We start from the raw sequence: 21357 nt of genomic DNA on the forward strand, positions 1-21357 counted from the left end.
CCAGCGTACGAGAACCATTGAGCAACTGTCGGCTACTACTATCCAGGTACGTAATGTGCCAATAGAGCGGGTTGCTCAAGCTAGGAACTTGGGTTTACTAATGGATGGACAGTTAAAATTCGAGGACCATATAGTAGGGGTGGTAAGCGGCTGCTTCTACCGGCTCAAAGTACTGTACAGAATACGGGACTACCTCAGTGTCGAAATGCGGATCAAATTGTGTGAGTCACTGGTGTTGTCCACGCTGAACTACTGCGACGTTGTCTACGGTGGGTGCCTCCTCGGTAGATCTGAACGGCTGGTGCAGAGAGTTCAGAATGCGTGTGCGCGCTTCTGCTTCCGTATCCCCCCCAGGACGCATGTGACGCCGTATCTGAACAACGCTGATCTGCTCAAAATGGCGGCACGAAGACGATTGCACCTTGCAACGTTGCTATTTGGAGTGGTCAAGCGCGAAACCCCAAAATACTTGTATGAAAAACTGCAATGGTCGTTCAATTCATACAAGTATAAGATCCGCTTGTCCGTGCCACCGCATCGATCAGCCGCCTTTCGAGGCAGTTTCAGATTTGCGGCGTCCAAGTGCTGGAATGACCTCCCCCCTCCTTTGAAAAGGCTACATGGTAGGTACATCAATACCTTTAAGTTGGCACTTAAAGGTTATTTGTTGACTATGCAGAAATCTACATAGTAAAATTCAGCACTTGATGATAATTTAATGTACTCACTTGCTATTGTATTATTTATTGTATCTTATAGGCTAATATTATTATTTATTTAAATATATTTTACTCTTTTGACACTGACTATTTTGTTTTAATTTATTTACATAATTATTAGGTACCTACTAAATTGTATTTTTTTTATTATTTTTTTTTTTGTCTCGACGTCGTTTCCGTGAGTCACGTAAAGGGTCCCTGCTGAAAATCAGCGCTGCACGTACATTTATGTACGTGTAGCATATGCTGAGCTCGGGGCCTTTTTGGCGCTGCGCTGATGCACCACCAACACAGACTGGCTAGGTATTCTTTATTAGTTTCTTTTGTATTTTTTGTATGTCTCTTTTCTATTTTTTATTTTTTATGTACTATCTGTGTTTGTGTTATTAGCGTATTATATGTAAATTGTTTTTCTGTGTATGTGGTGTATTTGTGTAGTACTAAATAAATATATTTTCTTTCTTTCTTTCTTTCTTTCTTTCTTTCCATATGGGGCAGGCAAATTCGGCAGCTGAGAAGCAGAGTGCTAGGCTACTTGTTCGTAGAACTTGCGGAGAGACGCCGCATCCGGTAGGCGTAAGCCGTCGCAGAAGGTTGATTCGGGAGCTGACTTTCTTCTTGGTGTTTTGGCAGCAGGTTTTGTAGGTGAGGGATTTATCCAGGGTCACTCTGAGGTATTTTGGTTTCGAGCAGTGCTGGATTTTTATAGTACAAAAGCCGGCCTTTGTTCTTTCCTGAACCGGTGGAATAGTCAAAAAAAAACCGCACTCGGTATTTTTTTAAGGAAATCTAAGGGCCGAAACTGTGTTAGGGACGCGCACGCGCGTGTCATACAAAAATAATACGCGGCTGGAGCACGCGTGTGAACAAGCCTTACTGAGTTTCGGCCCTAAAGAAAAAAAAAATGTCTCTCTCAGTCGCCAGTCGCCCTGCACGAGTTTATTTTTAAACGTTCTAAAATGTACTCTTCTATCCAGAAAAATCTTTTTTTTTTTGTTTGGACGATACAAGGTGGACCAAAAGAAGTCATCCGATGTTGTTTGGCTCTCTTTTTTTTTCTAAATGAAAAACTTCGATTCTGTATTTAGATGATGTTTATTTGAACCTTTACAATTTTATTGGTAAAGTCTAGAAAATTATATCGGCCAAATGGGCGCCGCCATTTGTACAAATGAGAGCAACTTCCAATAGGGTGATTAATTTTGGCCCACCATGTATCATTATCTATGCAAATCTATCACCACAATGTTCTTATACATATGTAGGTCGGTAGGTACTCTACACTGACTGGTATTTTTGTTTTTCTTTTATTCCTTGATGGGGCGGAAAACTACAGGAGCCCAGGGCGCGCAATCTTTAAATACGCCCCTGGATATTATAATGTATATCATGATAGTTATTCCATCATTGCACAAATAAACTTAAATGTAAGGGTATAAAAGGGTGTAGGACGTAGTACTGTATGTACTCACGTTCATTTCAATGGATTTTAAATTATTTCCACTGTCAAAATTAAGCTACGCACCCATTGTTCGTCGTTGTTGTGATCAACATATAAATAATTCAATACATATATTATATACCTATTCGCAGGTATGTGATTTCCAAGAAGCGGCGCGATCCCCAGTCCTAATCCAGCCTCTATATCGACTCAATATTGTTACGTAAACAATGCATGATTTCGCACCTCTACCCTCAGAAATATGCTCCCCAAAATCATTTTACGATTTGGGTCAGGCAAGGTCTCCGTTTAGAATACAAACCCCTTTTAGTTGGCGGAGGAAATATAACAAAAATATTTTCCTTCCATTTGCCTGAAACGACGCTCACCCGATAAGTGGTTCGCTCACCTCCATTGGAATAATTACTCTAGCTGATAAGAAATTGGGTTCCGTTTCGGGTGACAGACATTGACTATATTTTTATAAGGGTTTGGGAATTTGTAGGCGTCGAATATTGGATGATTTTGAATATTTTCCTCGTAAGTGATCATTGGACTCATTAGTAGGTGTCTGAAATATCTGGTGCCTACATGAGATTTTTTTATAGTCTTATATCCATGTGTAAACATATAAAACATCTATACAGTTTGGTTCGGTTACTTTCGTAGAAGCTTTGCGAAATTATGATAATGTTATGTTCTATGGAGAAAATATACACCGAGTGCGAGATCGCTTTTTGTTTTGTAATCTACTTTGATGGTTTTCTAAAACGGTTTTCTTACAGGTGTCGTAATCTGAGACAAAGACCTGATTATTTAAGATGCACAAAATGATGTTGCCTGGTTGAACTACGGGGAACACTAAAAGATAACAAACACACAACACTGGCCACCTTTTCTTCTCACGATAAGCATGTTAGAAATTCTGCAAAGAAACTCAAACTAGCAAACTTTGTGTTCCATCTATTACTGGAGAACTTAAGTGTTATATCCCTACTTTTCGCTTTGTGTATTTTTTTCAGCTGCCACTCCAGAGCAATTTGAACTTTTCCACCTACTAAATAGGAAAACTTTTCGCTTCACACTGGGAGCGACTTAATTTCTGTAACAGCAGCCAAGTTCTTAACTATTTTGAAATTATGTCCGCGATCCGCTTGAATTTTTATCTGCAGTTTGGAATAACGACTTCTTTTAAATTAAAACTATGTCTTGAAAGTAATAAAAATACTGCAACGCCGATCCCATAAACCATAAATATACAATGGTAGAATAAATTATTAAAAAAAAAAACTTAGTGTACCTTATTGAAGATAACGTAAAATATACACAAAGATACTCATTCATACACTCACGTGAAAACGGAAAAACGGAAGAAACTATAACTTAATGAGGCCTTCAACGATGCATTAGAATATTAGCAACTTAAAACGTAAACATTTTGTACAAATATTCTAATAAATGTTTTGAAATATTGGGGTCATTTGGTATATCTGTATTTTGTTTATGGAACTGTTTCTTTGCCCGTGAGCCGTGAGTGTAGTTACTATACTTAGGACTGATTTTTCAATGGTCAGATAAAAGTTATCTGGTGAATAAATGTGATGCTGTCGCGTCAGAGTGTTTGTATGAGACAGTGACAGTAACAATTTTATTCCTCAGATAACATTTATCTGACTATTGAAAAATCAGCCCTTAAGATATCGGTGATAAACACTAGATTCGGTATTCTTAATTCACACAAGTGCGTCCACTTCATCGGCATTGCCGACGCCGTTTACTCGCCTCCATACATTTATGACAATCCGTTTGATGTGATACGTACGTACGATACAGATAGGACGCTTACTTTAAAGGGTATAGTTGATACATGACTTAATGTGAAAGCACCTTTATAGATAACTGAAATAAATCTAACCACCTTATATTTAACACCTCAATAAGGGGCTCATTACCAGCCATTACGGTTCAAAACAGTTACCGTCACCCCATTCGCTTTTTATTACTTCGTTATTAAAAACTTTAATTTAAGGTGTTACTTAAAGTTAGGTTAAGTAGCCATTAACCGGCTATTACACGGGTAGCGGCAATATCGCTTATGTCTCGCAATAGAACCCTTTTCGGCTATTAATAGAACATTAATTAAGAACCGGTTTACAAGCTACAGGTTTTCGTAAACAGATGCTTACGCAATATCCTGGGGATTCGTTGGTTTGACTTTGTCTCCAACGAGGAACTTTGGCGCAGAACACATCAAAAACCTGTAGCAGAAACCGTAAAAGAACGCAAATGGAGATGGATAGGACACGTTCTCAGGCGTACTGATGACGTCCCAAAGGAAGCACTGACATGGCACCCCGAGGGCGGTAAACGAAGACTCGGCAGACCGCGAGAGACATGGCAGCGCTCTGTGAAAAAAGAAATGGGCCAGGCGGGGATGTCTTGGGAGGATGTCTCTGAGCTGGCCCAAGATCGTAAAGAATGGCGGCGCTTCACTTCGGCCCTTTGCTCCCCAGCGGAGATTGGGAATAAGTAAGTATAAGTAAGTAATTAAGAACCTTTCTGCCGACATCATATTTTTACCCCTTAAGATTTTGATGGAGAAAAAACATCTCCTTGCAGCATCAGTAGGTATATATTGGCATTTTGGCATATCTAGTACAGGTTTCATAGTTTGTCGAAAGCTATAAAAGTTTACGTTGTCTCGCATATTAATTACTAAGTGGCGCTTCTAATGGAAACTATCATGAAACTATAGACAGATAATGTATGCAGATGACAGGAGAAAACGTAAACTTTTTTCGTTTTCATAAATAACAAAACCCGTACTAAAGAGTCAGGGCCGTCTTATTTTTAGTAGGTAGGTACATTGCTGCACGGGGAACAATGTTAAAATACAACTCGATGGTTGAGCGTCGATGTAACGCATTCATTGTGACTTTAGAACCTTACATTGTATTGTATTGTATTGTATTGTATTTTATTTCATATAACAATATTAACAATTGTATTTGAAAATCTTAATGTCTACACCACCACCACGTAACATAATATAATTAATTATGATGTGTTATAATATAATTAATTATGATGTGTTATACAAGTCAAACAATAAATTATTATCTATATTCAATTTACAAAATATAATAATCATTAAAAATCTCATGTGGATAGGTTATGTTAAATTTAAAATATTATCAACAATTAGAATTAAGTTAAATTTAAATTACTTATTAATTATAAAAAGATGTCAGACTTATCAGTATCACTTAAATATTCTTCCACACTATAGTAACCCTTCTTTAACAAATACGCTTTTACATAGATTGTTTTTGAATTTAGTATGGGAGACAATCTGTTTTAGATCGCTTGGTAGTTTATTAAACAGAAGCAGGGCCTGATATCTCGGTGTGTGTTTAACAATGTTAAGCCGTGGACACATTTCAATTTTTAGGTTTTTTCGCCTAGTCTTTAATCTTTCTGTCCTTTCTGCAGCAGACTCGAATTTATTTAAGTGTTTGATGAGATTAGATGTGCACACCAGGATATAGAGGCATGGCGCGGTAAGTATGCCAAGTTGAACAAATAGTTCCCGACAGGATTGTTGCTGTGGAATTCGTAACATTGTTCTCACAGCCCTTTTTTGCATTACAAATGCTTTTTTCATATTATAGTGGTAACTGTTACCCCAAAACTGTATGCTATAGCGCAATTTAGATTCGACTAATGCATAGTAGACTTGCATGAGATTTTTTAGTTTTAGTTCATCTCTTAGACTACGGAGGGCAAAACAAGCCGAGCTCAGAGCACTTTCAATTGACTTGAGTTCCTCTTTCCAGTTCAGGTGGCAATCTATCTGTATGCCTAGAAATTTTGCAGATTCTACACATTCCACTTTTTTACCATCAATATAAACATTAATCTCGTCATTGCTCCTACATGTAGATTTGAAAAGCATTGCATTTGTTTTGCTTGCATTTAGTTTTAAATTGGCCCCGAATAGTAGCTTTATTCTATCTTCTATTTTCTGTGGTGTAAGTACCTGCACCTGGCTTTTTCTGAAGCCTTTCTGAAAACCTTTGTGCATATCCCAAGGTCTAAACGGCCTTCCTAGGCTTGGACCATATCCCTCATTTGATCCACTGCGGGTTGGTGGGTTCACATATCTAGATTTTTTTTTTCTCATTATTAGATTTATATACTTATATATATTTAGATTGATTAGATTAAGTACCTATATTTATATTTCATTCCATCTTTCTTTGTAAATTAATATTGCTGTCTAAGCCAAATAAAGTTTTTCTTTCTTTCTTCTTTCTAGATGTGCTAAATCTAGATATGCAGGTTTCCTCACGATGTTTCCCTTCAACGTAACAGCGATGGTATACATTGTACTTGAATTTCAAAGAACTCATTGGCACATGTCAGCGCCGGGAATCGAACCCTCTGGCATGAGAAGCGAGCGCTTACCCGACTGAGCTACCACCACTCCTCGGAACAGTAGGTTACAACGTCGTAATTTACGAGCGAAGTTTTCGAGTTTTGTGACCCCTTTCAAGTTGAAGGCCTCTTACGTTGCCATGGCAACCGGCCCTTGAACAAAGAGCTAAGATTACAAACCTACACTCAAATACAATACGTAGGCATATGTATAATGTTTTATTTTGCTTGATAAATTGAATTAAGTTGATTTTAGTCAAAGCTTGTTTATGCTTGCATTTTATAATAATACTTAAATAATTACTCCTTTGCGAGGTAGGAGGGGTTGGCTGCGTTTTCATTTCGCTTAACCTTGTATATGAACTTAATTCTCACTTAACGCCTATAAACTTCAGCCAATGACAACGCTGCATTCAGTTAATCAGTTGAAAAACTATTAATGAACGTTAATTAACTGTTGGCTGTCGGCGATATTCGGTAAAAACGTTATTTCCGAACGTTGTAACTTGAATTTCGAATCTGGAGCGCGAGCCAAAGCGGACGAGTTAATTTAGTGGCGCTAGTGTCTACGTGTTGCTTTTGTTTTCTATTCACAACACAACTATCCTCTTTGCTGGCCGCAGGGAGAGCGATGCCGTCGATTTATAGTGATTGGATTGTTCTACAGAGAGCAAGTTTTTTTTTGCTTTACATTCAGCCATTGCGTCGCGATGCAATGGAAATTTTCTATTTGTTGTATGGCAGATAGGGATACAATTTTTGTGCAAAAAATGCTTTTATACGTTTCTAGTTTTTACTAAGTAAATATCGTCTGGTGGATCATACTTTTACAATGTTTTGAATAAAGTAATTTTCACGAATGTGGTGTGTGTACTTACTTTGGAGATTTTTTTTAGCGAATTTTGAAATTCTAATTTCATTTTCGAGCTTACATATATTATAACATGCTGCACATGTAGGTTTTGGCTTAGAATACCCTTGTTGCAACACCCTGTATTTGCCTTAAATTAACAGCCATTAATAGTCCACTTTAGGTCATCAGCCTTTATACAAGTCTCGGCGAACTTTTCAGTGTTATGTAGAGCTTTCAGACAAAATTAGACAACAGACATAAGGTTTCAACACACGTCGTTTTGCCGCCAACTGGCACCTTAAAGCCTGCAAAACACTGTCACTGACCATCCGCTGACCCTGCAGACAAAAACTCAAAACAACAAACCAACCTATCAATTCATTAGCACAATTAATAAATAAATGAATAACGTAACAAAGCTAATAAGGAAAATGTTGGCCACCCCAGCCGGGCCCAGGTGTTGCCAGCCTCGGATTACTCGTATGACAAACTGGGAGGATAACGGGATATATTAGTTACCCACATTAATTATTTAATGTACAGTCGCGCTCGGGTTTAGGTGCGAATTATAATTGCAATTTCAAACCTGTAGTGTAGACCTTGTAGACCTAAACGTAGAATCGCAACTAGTTTTAAATAGATGATTGGATTGCGTAGTGGTTATACAGAGTGTTGCAAAAAGGGTATGAAAGGGGCTGACGCAAGTGGTCATCATGAAGTCATGAACAACTTTTATTCTATGAGTTTTGAAAATTCAGGAAAAAAATATTTCTTTTTCCATAGAAACTATGTTGGTCACGTGACTTTTTACTATGGAGAACCACTATTTTTTTCGAGAATTTCCAATACTCGTAGAACAAAAGTTGTTCAGAATGACCCCGTGAGTTACCCCATTTTGGCTTTAGGCTTACCCTTTTTACAACACGCTGTATAGTGACTCTAACTGCCTAACTGAATTTTGGATGAATTCCACAAAATATTATATTCATTTGGACATTGACTCCCATAATAATATGCCAGTACCTAAGTACCTATAGTTTTATTTATTTAGTTTACGACTACATTATTATGTTAAGAAAAAAAGTTATGGGAATATTGTTTATTATGACAAGACAATAATGGCCTTATCACAAAAAATACATAGTTTAAAAAAAACTTTGTTTATTGGGTGTTCAAATAAAAAATTGGCAAATTTGGCCTATGTTTCGATGGTAAAAGGCCCCAAAAATTTTAGTTTAGTTTTAGTTTTAAATTTTAGAGATACACAACCTTTCTTCTTTACATCCACTTATGTTCTTCCATGTAGCTTTCCACTGGGTCTGTAGCTGGAGGCGGGTTACACCAGAGAACAGTAATCGGACATCTTGAAGTTTATTAAAAATATTAATTTTAGTCAACATCCTGCTAATAATATAAAGGAAAAAGTTTGTGAGTATGTGTGTATGTTTGTTACTTCTTGACGTAAAAACGGCTAAACCGATTTTAATGTAGTTTGGTATGGAGTTAGCTGACACCCTGGAACTTAACATGGGCTACTTGTTATCGCTGTATTCCCACGGGAAAACTTTTAAAGGCGAAGCGAAGTTCACTGGAACAGCTAGTATGAAATAAGCCATTAAATTGATAATAAGATTAGTAGAGGTGAATTTGTAATATTTATGTGAAATTGGATAGTCTGATTCATTTCACAAATCAACCAAAAACGAAGTAAGGAAATTTGCAGTTTTCAAAAAAGGGACAAGTCTAGATGGGAAACATAATAATAATGGTAAAACTCGAAATATGGAAGCATACTATATTATACAGATGACCGAATGGCGTAGTGGTTAGTGACCCTGACTACTGAGCCGATGGTCCCGGGTTCGATTCCCGGCTGGGGCAGATATTTGTTTAAACACTGATATTTGTTCTCGGGTCTTGGATGTGCCCGTAAAATGGCAATAGGCCCGCCCCCTATTACATTGGGACTAACATAACACCCTGGCGAAAAGTGGGTGCAGCAATGCACCTCTGCCTACCCCGCAAGGGAGAACATTAGTACAAGGCGTGAGTGCGTGTTTTTTTTATTTTTTTATTATACAATGCCAACTAGCACCTGTTTTTCGCTAACGAGTTAAATACCATTTTATTAATAAATTCATAGCAGGATTTCTATATTTTTTACTGTCATAGTTATCCCATCGGGGCTGACTGCTGAACAAAAAAATATCTGAAACTAAAAAAGCCTTATTTTGTTTTATTATACAGCTATTCTTGAGTATCCTTGAGTTGCTATCTAAGCAAAAGTCCTCGAAATTAACCATTATTTACTGCTCCCAAGAGTGTATTTTCCAGCGCACCAAAAGAATAAATTGCCCGTATTAGTATAATGGGATCATGCAGTTGATGGGCCAAACAAAAATATAACGGGCCCAGTTAATTGAAAAAGCATGTTGAGCTCTCAATAAAATCCATTAACTTTCACTTTTGGGAGATAAAGCGAGCGACAGCTTCGCTGATTTCTAATTAGCATTTTTCATTTAAACCGATCAAATATTCAAGGACTTTTACCATCAGTTTCCGAATGGGGATTGGTAGTTAATCATTGGCGAATCAATTATTTTCATAATGTCTGGATCCTAACTAATATTATAAATGCGAAAGTAACTGTGTCTGTCTGTCTGTCTGTCTGTTACTCTTTCACGCCAAAACTACTGAACGGATTCGAATGAAATTTGGTATACATACGGTCTAGACGCTGGGAGAGAACATAGGCTACTTTTTATCCCGGAATTCCCACGGGAAAACATTTTAAGGCGGAGCGAAGCGCGCGGGAACAGCTAGTATAATATATAACAATCAAAGTCATAATCATAATTATTGCAAAATATATAAAGCCCACATCATGCTTTTTAAGAAGTTAAAACTGTTTTTATAAAGTAGGCACATGCCGGCAATTTTGGTCCTATAGGTACTAAGAAGTGATCATACTGTTCAATCTGTCCACACAATAGCTCGAGGCGAGGTTCAAAGGACCTGAGCCCTTCTTGGCTCACGAGGCCGCAACGCCTGTCCTCAGTGTGTTTGTTTTGTTTAAGAATTGTATATCACTGGCCTATAGTGGAGTTGTGGAGAAGAAAATGGCGCAGTCGGTAGGATTAGGCTATGGCAATCGTGGGTTTATAAAGGATGATGCAAAAAAAGGTATACTAACTAAGCCGAAACCTACATGAGTCAGCAGCATGTTATATCTAAGCCCGAAAATGAAATCAGAATTTCGAAATTCGCGAAAAAAAAGTCATTCTTCATAGTAATAAGTCACGTGACCAACAAATTTTATATGGAAAATGATATAGTTTTTGGCAATTTTTTGAAATTCTGATTTCATTTTTGGGCTTAGATATAACATGCTGCACATGTAGGTATCGGTTTAGTATACCATTTTTGCAACACCCTGTAGAGGCTGTCGAGAAGAGAATGTAAAGCTGTAAAGAAGAGAATGGCACACTCGGTAGGATTACGCTATGGCAACGCGGGTTAATATTTCATTTACATTACACTAGCTATTCCCGCGCGCTTCGCTTCGCCTTAAAAAGTTTTCCCGTGGGAATTCCGGGATAAAAAGTAGCCTATGTTCTTTCCCAGGGTATGTATGCCAAATTTCATTCAAATCCGTTCAGAACTTTTGGCGTGAAAGAGTAACAGACAGACAGACAGACACAGTTACTTTCGCATTTATAATATTAGTTAGGATTACATAATAATTATGTACATACTTGTATGTTATACACATATTCTCATAAAAAGCGAGATAAATTATAACACGAATTCTTGACAAGTAAGACACACACACACACACGCACTCACGCCTTGTACTAATGTACTCCCTTGCGGGGTAGGCAGAGGTGCATTGCTGCACCCACTTTTCGCCAGTGTTATGTTAGTCCCAATGTAATAGGGGGCGGGCCTATTGCCATTTTACGGGCACATCCAAGACCCGAGAACAAATATCTGTGTTTAGACAAATATCTGCCATTCGCCAGACGACCGAATTGCGTAGTGGTTAGTGACAAGTAAGAACACGATATACCTAATTTGCGAGAGTTTGATCAAACGTAAAATATGTAGTCAACGACATCAAAAACACACAGTTTGAATTTACACATAGGTATTGTCGGTAAATGTTCTGTAGTAGGTACACTACGAGCAATGAAAAAGTTCCAGTGACAATAGCACCACATTACACTTGTCCAAAATTAATAATGCACATGCAGATCTTCACATGCGAACCATTAAATCGTAAGAGCCTTAAAAATAACACTTGCATTTTGCACCTTGTTCGAAAGAAATAGGACTCAATATCATGTGTCACATAATCGAAAACAACCGATCTGTCAAAGATTTCTATGCGCATTATCAATTTTGGAGCACTGTTCTCCTAAACGGAAAAGACTAGCTTAATTTCGCCGTCTTCAATGTTAAAGTACATTTAACAGCTCATTAGAATATTACCAACTAGTAACGTAGATATACTAAATATTTTAATCAAATTCTAAATTACATGTTTTAAAAAAAATGACATTTCGGAGTCAACCTTTTGTAAGTGGAACGTTTTCATTGCTCGCAAGGCGTGAGTGAATAGTGATATATAATTTTAAGGACAATATATGGACGTCAAATAAGTTTGAAAGCACACTCCAAACTCCTCAAACCGTCGTGGAACCCTCAAGTTTGTTATAGAGGTACATCCCAGAACTCTGCAGAACATTCCAGATTCAAACTCGTGTGTCTCGACATTCTTCTAAAACCGCAGCAACTTCAAACAAAATATAAACTGGAGTCAAAATTATACCTCGACGTGTGCCGAACCACTAACAAAGTTATTTCCTGTAAACACACGTTCATAATAGGTAGTTATATAGGGTTTATAATCAAGGTAACAAAATTTTGGAACAGGTAAACTAGAGAAGTACAACAGCAGCTGAGCCTCGGGTTTTGCCATCGACAAATACGAAAATAGTTTGGGATTTCTTCTGTGATCTGCATACATTATCTGTTAAAAGTTCTGATGACCCATGATGGCTCTGATAGTTTCCGCTAGAGGCGCCACTTTGTATGTGGGAAAACGTAAATTTTATAGTTTTCGACAAATTATCAAATATGTACTGACGTTTTTATTGTGTCATGTCATGTAATTTCATGACACGTACTCATTCACAATAAAAACGGCATAGCTCTCGAGAGTCGTGTAGACGTAACGGATAAGGCCTTGTCTTCTCATTCAGGAGGACCAGTGGTCAAATCCTGATATGAACCAATCAAAAAATTTTAGTAAAATCATACCGTCTTACGGTGCAGAAAATATTGTGAGGGAACCTGCACAATTCACATGTAGATTCTAGGTGTGTATATAATAAGTGCGTGTTACTCATTCCAACGCTGCGATACGGCTCGCGACCTATCACGTGAGTAAGATTGACCGTTCAGCTTACTATACCTCTTTTGAAACATCCTGTATTATTATATTTCTTGGGTCTTATGTCAAATATCTACCCTATCATCTACAACAGATGATGTGGCCAATGATGAATTATTATATTTCTGAGGCCTTATGTCAAATATGTTGGCCCTACCAGAGCCAAAACTTCGACCGTCCCTGCAAAATTACCAACCATTGTGCCGTACTGGCCATGTAGCACGGGGCGCATTAAGACGTGACAAAAAATCCACGTCTCGCTCGCTCTTAAGGTTGCGCGATATGAGTGTGCGCGATGCAAAACTCTTGTCACGTCTTAAATGCGCCCCGTACTAGCCCTTCTGTTGCCAGTAAACTAAACAGAGTCTCTACCACTACCAATGACCCGCACTTCCCCTTTTAACCGGTATCCAAAATGGCCACATTCCCTCGCGAAGGCTTTTGAAACCTTTGTTGTGGAAATACCCCCAGGTATGGAACTAACTTGGAACTGTTTCCAAACAGATAAGTGAGGTGCGCAGCCCATGGATGGGCTAATCCAATTTGAATGGAAACTTTGGTATCTTGAACGCAAAGGTTTTTAACTCGAGAACAAAATGTATGGCTGTTATAAGTTTTGACCGTTTTATTCACTGAACTTTACACTTCTCGGTTGAGACAGTCTGTTCGTCTGCTATTGAAGTTTTCAATGATATATAATATAATATAATAATATAATATGTGGGGACATCTTCACACACGGCCATCCGACCCCAAGCTAGGCAGAGCCTGTGTTATGGGTATCGTACAGCTGATATATCATATGTATCTATCTATGTATACAAATACATAGATAGATACATATTAATTATTAAATATAAATATCAACACCCAAGACCCGAGTAAAAATATTTGTCTTTAAACAAATTTCTGCCCCAGCCGGGAATCGAACCCGGGACCTTCGGCATAGCAGTCAGGGCCATTAACCACTACGCCATTCGACCGTCAATGATGAATGCCACATATCAAAATTTGGATTTTTCTGCAGTTTTGTTTTTCAAAAGCTTCGGAGCGCAGCATTAACGGCTTATATGTAGGTATAGTTTATACACAGGTGATACGGTATATATATTCTTATATTAAGCGTGCCGATTGCGTGACAATTCTTGCTAGAGAATGATCCCCCCTGGTCAAATCACGTACTTCCATATGCTTGCGACGTATTGAACTTGACATAAAATTAGTTGAAACTGACAGTCATACGGTCAGCTGCATAATAAGTAGCTATACACTTCTGTACCTTGTCAAACTGACGAACTGTCAATGTTTCAATGAATGGATAGGTGGTTTCAGATTGACAAGATACAAAAGTGTGTAGCTACAGAGCGGTGGTAGCTCAGTCGGGTAAGCGCCCGCTTCGCACGCAAGAGATGCGGGTTCGAATCCCGGCGCTGACATGTACCAATGAGTTCTTTTAACTTAAGTACAATGTATCGCTCTTACGGTGAAGGAAAACATCGTGAGGAAACCTGCATATCTAGATTTAGCACATCTAGATATGTGAACCCACCAACCCGCAGTGGACCAGCGTGGTGGGAAATGGTCCAAGCTTAGGAAGGCAGTTTAGACCTTGGGGATATGCACAAAGGTTCCACTCGAGAGAGCCAGGTGCAGGTTCTTACACCCCACAGAGAATAGAATAGAATAGAATAGTGTAGCTACTTATGCAGCTGACTGTACATAGGTAGTCTCAGTTATGATACATATTATTTAAAAGTATAACTATAATGCAAAATTAAATACATAGCCCACACAGTGCGCTGTATATGATAGAAAGGGTCGTCGTCCTTCTCCAACACTTCCCCGAGGTCCCAAGACGGTTGAAGGCAAAAGCCTGAAAAACTTACAAAAACGCTGTGAGCCGTCACGTACTGTCGGCTATAGAACAATGTAACATATATTTCATATTTTTAAATCCGACATTATTAATTGCTACTGTCAATATGCTTCTTCCATACCCTACCCTCTATAAGATGTAACCACCAAAGGAGGTTTTCTTGTTTTAGTGTTAACTTGTATGACGTACATGTTAACAGTAAAACACGAAAATGCCCTCGGACATCCTGCATTTATATTCAGGACTTGGATGATGATTTCTTTGTCCGTGAAGCCCCATTAGGTACTTTTTTTTACTATACTTAGTAGTTTTGTAATAATTGTAATAATATAATATATAAACACTCACACCATGTACCTACTCCCTTGCGGGGTAGGCAGAGGTACATTGCTGCACCCACTTTTCGCCAGTGTTTATGTTAGTCCCAATGTAATAGGGGGCGGGCCTATTGCCATTTTACGGGCACATCCAAGACCCGGGAACAAATATCAGTGTTTAAACAAATATCTGCCCCGGCCGGGAATCGAACCCGGGACCTTCGGCACAAGAGTCAGCGTTGCTTACCGCTGCGCCATCCGGTCGTCGTATATTGTTAATAATTGTATCAAATTTTCCAACCACGGAAATTGTTAGTTCGTTAAATCATGAATTTCAGAAGCCAGCCAGACTTGCTAATCTAACCGACTGTACAACCCATTCACTACACATCCACGCCTACAAATAACTTGCTGTGCTTGCCCGTAACTTTTACTGCGACGCCATAAAACCCATTTTCGTTTGACATCTCGTGGCGTCGAGGGACTAGATTCGCTAAAGGAAGAGTACATTTATTTTCCTACTGAGTCTTTCTTCGACTAACCCTTTGAAACCCGAGTATTAATGATTACGGCACCTGAAGGGACATTTGAGACTTTCTACTTATGTTTCCCAGTTTCCTCTATTTGGGATACGGTGACAGACAGTCTTTGTGACATTTAATTCCATTTTGCTTTTTACTGTACTGCGTTTAAGCAAATGGCAGTATGGCAGTCTTTTCTGCACTGTTATTCTGTATTTTGCACAGGGTGTCTTGCACAACGAAGTTAAATAAAATTAAATAGTTTGTCTCTTGCTCTGACAGTATAATGTCAGAGCAAGATGTCATAACTTTTATTTTGGTGTAGGTGGTAGAGAAAATAACTCTGCGCGCTGTCAAAATTCTATAATCCGTTTTAATTTCATATTATTAATTCTATTTCTATTATTACTTTTGAATTACTTAAAGGCCATAGTTCACTTTATTAAGATATTTAGATTTCTCCTCATCTCTTATTTATGTATGATTGGTAAGCAATTTCCCACAGCAGTCACGCGCAGACTTATCTGGCGCACACTCTACTTATAGTGCCATAAACTTATCTGTTCCGGTGACAGCTCACGTAAATGTGTAATATTTCTTCATTCTATAAGATTTTAAGTTTGCCAGTAGTGGTAATTCGCTCTTGTTGTTTTAATTAACCCATCTTATCTATATTAATATATAATTCATTAGTAAATAATGAGATATGGATCAATTTAGTTCGCTCTCACCGGAACAGATAAGTTTGTGGCACTGTATATGATTTTGGCTAAAACTCTTATATTCTGTGTCTTTGTAGGAGATGTTAGTTCCTTTCTTCTGGCGCAGTCGAACGATAACATTGAGGTCTAACAGTCATCGGTAGGTACCACCAATACATTACCGCTTGATTACTACCCAGTTACAACCCCATCATCCAGTCAAGTCCGACGTAAGATACTGCCATGCACCTCTGCCTGCCCTACAAGAGAATTTATAATTACACTCACGAGTAATGAAAAAGTTCCAGTGTTCATCATCAGCCTATAGCAGTCCACTGCTGGACGTAAGCCTCTCCCAAAGCACTCCACTGGATGCGATCTTTAGCTTTCCGCATCCAATCCAATCATTACCAGCTACCTTACGCAAGTCGTCACCCCATCTAGCCGGAGGGCGTCCCACACTACGTTTGCCTAGACGGAGCCTCCACTCCAGAACACTTTTATCCCATCGGTCATCGGTTCTTCGACAGATGTGACCAGCCCACTGCCACTTAAGCTTACTAACTCGGTGAGCTATGTCGGTGACTTTAGTACTCTGTCGGATTACTTCGTTCCGGATGCGATCTTTCAGAGAGACTCCAAGCATAGTAGCTCTTTCCATAGCTCGCTGAGTGACCTTCAGTTTGTGAACCAGTCCCACTGTAAGTGTCCACGTTTCAGCCCCATAGGTCATAACCGGTAGGACACACTGCATCATTTTACAACGCATAATAATATTGCCAACCAAAAACGCAAATTTTATTTACAAGTAGGTATATTAAATAGGTATATTAAAACATTTAGGTCAGAAGTTTGTAAGTGGAACTTTTACAAACACATACATGACGGTAAAAAACACAACACAAAAATCATTTCTGTCTCCACCACAGCCGGGTAAAAAGGTATACTTATTCGATTTGTATTCGCATCCTTCGTTCAAATATCTTTATGTTACAGTCAATTGGTTTGAGACCCTACGCTCTCCCCGCTCCCGAGGGCATTCAGAAAATATATATCTTTTTGAAGGAAAAGTTTCGGATCTTTCAAAACTATAGGCACCTATGTCGTAGCAAGGCGTCGCCGTTGACTCGGGTATATATAATGTACAAAGGTATGAAGATGAAAGATGATGTACGAATTTTCCGTCAGGATTTGATATATAAGTTTGTAGGATAGGATTGATAAAATGCAATAATACATTGTTTTACAGGAAACTATCAACAACTAGTTCATTATTTCTCGTTCACAGTTTTTTTGTGTTAGTTGTGGTATTGATTTGAATCTATAAGCGCACCGGTGCATAATCCTGCGAAAGTACAGCTGCAGAGTTCTTCAATATAGAGTAACTTGCACAAGTGAAAATTTGGTACCACCAATATTATTTGGCAGGTTTATGTTCATTAGCTCACGGCATACATACGGATTAGATGCGATCGAGACTTGCATGTTAATAGTTTGTTCAGTTTGTATTGTGTGACTATCATCTAAATACGATATAACTGACTGTAAAGGATATTAAGCTCTTGCAGGTTTGCTGCAATTTAACCAAAATATATTTTAGGTAATATCTAATTCACTTTCCACTCTTAATAAAAATAAACGTCATTGAAGCGTGTTATTTCCACTTCTAGCGTCAATAGACATGATACACTGAGTCAACTGAGTGCACATTATTTTTAACATTGTCAAAACTCTAATTTTTGTATATACATATTAAATTAGAGTTACATTGCATCTATAAAGTAATGACAATAAAGAGTGCGGTTTGCAAATACAATACATTTACATAAATTGTAAAAATAAAATACTGATTTATAATGGTTTTTAACAGATTTGTGATTAAAATAAAGATAATGGATTGATTAAGTACGGTTAAAAAATTAGTTAGATCCCACTTTCGTTTTCAGGACGTTATACAGGATGTTGCAAAAAGGGTATACTAAGCCGAAAGGGGGTGACTCAGGGGGCTATTCTGAACAAATTTTGTTCTACGAGTGGAAATTCACGAAAATTAAAATTCCTTTTCCATAGAAACTTTGTTGGTCACGTGACTTTTACTATGGAGAACGAATATTTTTTTTCGCGAATTTCCGTAACTCGTAGAACTAAAGTTGTTCAGAATGACCTCCTGAGTCACCCCCTTTCGGCTTAGTATACCCTTTTTGCAACACTCTGTATTTGCACTGTACGCACTTACCCAAAATTCGTGCAAAATTGCACTTTTTCGGAGAACTCCACTAACCGGGTTCGAACCCGACACAGTCAGCGTTGCAACCACTTCGCTGTTTGGTCATCACATTGAGGTCACAGAGTCTAAACTCAGTTAGTCTTAGTCGTAATTTCAGGCAGCACGGCCCGTAAACACAGAATGTTAACTGTGTGACAAGAGTTTGTGGTCTTTGCCTCTGTACTGTGCCACAAACTTATCTGTTCCGGTGAGAGCTCACGTAAATGTGTAATATTTCTTCAGTCTATAAGATTTTAAGTTTGCCAGTAGTTGTAATTCGCTCTTGTAGTTTCAATAAACCCATCTAATCTATAACAATATATAATTCATTAGTAAATAATGAGATATGGATCCATTTAGTTCGCTGTCACCGGAACAGATAAGTTTGTCGCACTATACTGTGCTGTACTGTAGTCCTTAAAATATAGCTTGATCTATGTGACAACTGTTTTATCATTTTGTTGAGAAACTAATAATTATGATGCGCTTTCAGTAGATACATTGAATTAAGATGACATTTATTAATATTTAAACCTACTATTACTATTCAAATTCAAATTCAAATCATTTATTGATAAGGTCAAAACTTATACGTCATTTCTATTTACTAATAAAAACCATGTTTGACTGGTTGTGAGAGCGTGTGAATTTGTAGAGAACAGTGCCTAGAGTACGAGTTTTTCCACCTATCGAGAAGTGAAATCGAAAACGCAGATTTGTATGACGTGGAGCTAGTACAGCTACTTGCGTTTTCGATTTCACTTCTCGATAGGTGAAAAAACTCGAACTCGAGGCCCATGTGAGTAGGCTTCTAGCGGTTTTCCCCGGTAATACGTAATCCGGTAACAAATGACGCCACTGGATGCGTCCAATAGTACTTTGCATCCAGTCGTAAATAAAACATAATCAGATTATATAAAACTGTATTTTTCGTCCATAGTGGGAACCCGAAAAGGGTTTATAAATATTCCCTATGTGTTACGTGTACCTACATAAGCGGCTTAACATGAAGTGGCAAAGAAAACTTCATACCTATATACATATTATACATACAATGTAGGTATCATCATCATCATCATCAGCCAATAATCATCCACTGCTGGACATAGGCCTCTCCCAAGGAGCGCCCAAACACTCGGTCCTCGGCCTTCCTCATCCACTACTACCCGCCACCCGCCTAAGTTCGTCAGTCCAGCGGGCAGGAGGGCGTCCCACGCTGCGTTTGCCTGTTCGTGGTCTCCACTCGAGAACTCGTCTACCCCAACGGTTATCGGTTCTTCGGCAGATATGACCAATGTAGGTATGTTGTAATATAATTTACGGTATATGAGCCACATATTTACTACAAGTCTCCTATGAGTCTCCTCATACACGCTCGTTGATTTTAGATCCAAAATTCGGGGTCCTGAAATACTGAAATAGTTTACTCATAAATAACAAAAATAATAAATTACTTTATTCATAAATAAATAATTATCTACATGTCAGAACAGACATGGGACATCCTAATGGGGCTTTTCTTATGTATTTCGCTTATTTGGTTGACATGTCCACAACCGACAAGACCAATCATCTTCGCTCTGTACATTTCTTTAGTAAATTTTACAGCTTCGCATTATGTATTTTTTAGTAAATACCTACCTACCTACTTGAGGTAGACGAGTTCTCGAGTGGAGACCACGAACAGGCAAACGCAGCGTGGGACGCCCTCCTGCCCGCTGGACTGACGACCTTAGGCGGGTAGCCGGTAGGGGTTGGATGAGGATGGCCGAGGACCGAGTGTTGTGGCGCTCCATGAGAGAGGCCTATGTCCAGCAGTGGATGATTATTAGCTGATGATGATGATGTATAGTGTATAGGTAAATATTAATATATAGATAAGAATTACTATATAGATACATTAAATTAAATTACAGGTTGCACGTGTAATTACCTACCTATTAACAGGTTGATGCAAAACTTCTACATCAAAATATCTCACCTGAAAAATCACTTCCTCCGTCACTATCAAATTCCTTTGTAGCCTGATAAATTTTGCCAAACCTTATCATATTGATTTCCTACAGCAAAATGGTAAACAGGATATCCACTGGTAGGGAAAATATCTACCTGAGCTTTCTCGATACATGCAAAGGTATACGTAAGGTCTACTTGAATATTCTAATCTTTCTTGTTCAAACTGAATACATTACGGTGATTTTCTTTTAAAAATATGTCTACCTCTTGCGTAATATAGGGACTATTGCTCTTTAACTGGGGTCGGAGGAGCAATATGAAGAGTGTTATAAGTTTAAATGTCTCTATATACGGGACCTGTACATCTAAAGCAGCTTTATGCTGTTTTGGATTGTTACTAAATAACAATATACTTAATCAAGAATTAAAAAAAAAAAACTAATATAATACTACCACGATTTTACCTCTATTTCAACGTTTTGTACGATAGGTTGTCATTACCGTCCGAGGAAGATCCACAAACATTATTAATATTATGTCATTTCCAAGGACTTTATGTCATTTGTGATCCACGCCGAGTCGAATGTGCTTTGTGCCGAACGATACTAAGCAGTCATTTATTTCCTGTCACAAACATTTTACCTTGCATAATTGTATATGTTATCTGCAGAATGTACTGGGAAATGGGACAGACGCTAGCGCTGTTTTTAACCCCCGGCCCGGAAATGGGGGTTATAAGTTAACGTGTCTGTGTATCTGTCCGTGATAGCGTAGCTACCAAACGACTGAACCGATTTTCGTTTTGTTTTTACGAT

The 21357-nt window shown here is 38.3% G+C and overlaps 1 protein-coding gene across 1 annotated transcript in view; it reads left to right on the forward strand.

Moving 5' to 3' along the window:
* Positions 1-21357, forward strand: part of LOC105397931 (hemicentin-1) — a 256295-nt gene that overhangs the window by 150711 nt on the left and 84227 nt on the right. The window lies entirely within an intron of this gene.

This window comes from Plutella xylostella, chromosome 25, assembly GCF_932276165.1.
Source record: "Plutella xylostella chromosome 25, ilPluXylo3.1, whole genome shotgun sequence".
Classification (NCBI taxonomy): Eukaryota; Metazoa; Arthropoda; class Insecta; order Lepidoptera; family Plutellidae; genus Plutella; species Plutella xylostella.